This window comes from Seriola lalandi, unplaced genomic scaffold (genome assembly GCF_002814215.2).
Source record: "Seriola lalandi dorsalis isolate HSWRI2012SDOR001 ecotype SW California unplaced genomic scaffold, Sedor1 jcf7180002054584, whole genome shotgun sequence".
In the NCBI taxonomy this organism is placed as follows: Eukaryota; Metazoa; Chordata; class Actinopteri; order Carangiformes; family Carangidae; genus Seriola; species Seriola lalandi.
Window position 1 is genome coordinate 29,307 of NW_019525137.1, and position 1,051 is coordinate 30,357.

General features: G+C 45.6%; 2 non-coding genes across 2 annotated transcripts; one reads left to right on the top strand and one right to left on the bottom strand.

The window, feature by feature from the left end:
- Nucleotides 1-135: 135 nt before the first annotated feature.
- On the bottom strand, nucleotides 136-207 carry trnaq-uug (transfer RNA glutamine (anticodon UUG)). The gene has a single exon. It is a non-coding gene; the product is annotated as a tRNA-Gln (tRNA).
- A 232-nt stretch (nucleotides 208-439) lies between these two features.
- trnal-cag (transfer RNA leucine (anticodon CAG)) lies at nucleotides 440-522 on the top strand. Its single transcript has one exon. It is a non-coding gene; the product is annotated as a tRNA-Leu (tRNA).
- Nucleotides 523-1,051: the final 529 nt, after the last annotated feature.

The window sequence follows — 1,051 nt, forward strand, 5'->3', positions numbered from 1 at the left end:
AATGTGTCTTGGGTGTGTTTACACTTGTACTTTTAGCTGTCCAATTGGGCTTAGATAATGAGACATTGTCATACGGATATCTTAAACAACAGGTCAGTATATTTTCCAAGTTTATCTATATTCCAACTCTAAGTTAGGTTCCACCGAGATTTGAACTCGGATCACTGGATTCAAAGTCCAGAGTGCTAACCATTACACCGTGGAACCACTAAAATGCACTGGGAATATCTCACGAGCACTCAGGGGCAGCAATAAAACCTTGCCCAGGAGAGGGATGTCAGGGCTGCTTTTAGCTGCTCGCCACACAAAGAAGAGATCATATCGAAGTTCAGTAAATACGGATAAAATGCTTATAGACTTGCTCTATAAGTGACAACCAGCAACAAAGTGCACATGGCTGACATGTTGACACAAAGTAGTGTAAAAGAGAGCTCATAGGGTCAGGATGGCCGAGCGGTCTAAGGCGCTGCGTTCAGGTCGCACTCTCCTCTGGAGGCGTGGGTTCGAATCCCACTTCTGACATGAACATTTTAACAGGAGCAGCATCTGAACTGTAACATTGTAGAGATGATGTCCAAAACAGTTGAGCTCCCGAGTTTTCCTCATACACGGATCACCAGCTTACGCGTTTCCAGACGTAGTACTTAGGGATTTCATCTCCTAATCCGCCAGTGCGACAGAGTGAAGACAGGTGTTCCTTGCCCAGTTCGCTAAGGATGTGCCGTGAGCACTTGGGGTGTCTGTGCCTAGCAGTGCGTAGAGCACTTGGAAATAGGGTGGGATTGTGCACGGTTCGGCTGTTTAGACATTTCAAGATGTAGTCATTTAGGGCTTTCATTTCTTAATCTGGCAGTGAAGTCAAGTGAACCCTACCCAGTTTGCTGAAGATGTTCAATGAGCACTTTTGTGCGTAGCAGCACCTGGCACACCTGGAAATGGGCTGGGATCAGATAGAAAACTTTTTCATAACCCACATTCCACATGGGCATGTTACAGCTTGTGATAATCATGGCCAATCACATTCACTAGATTCATCCCCTTCAAACAAAGG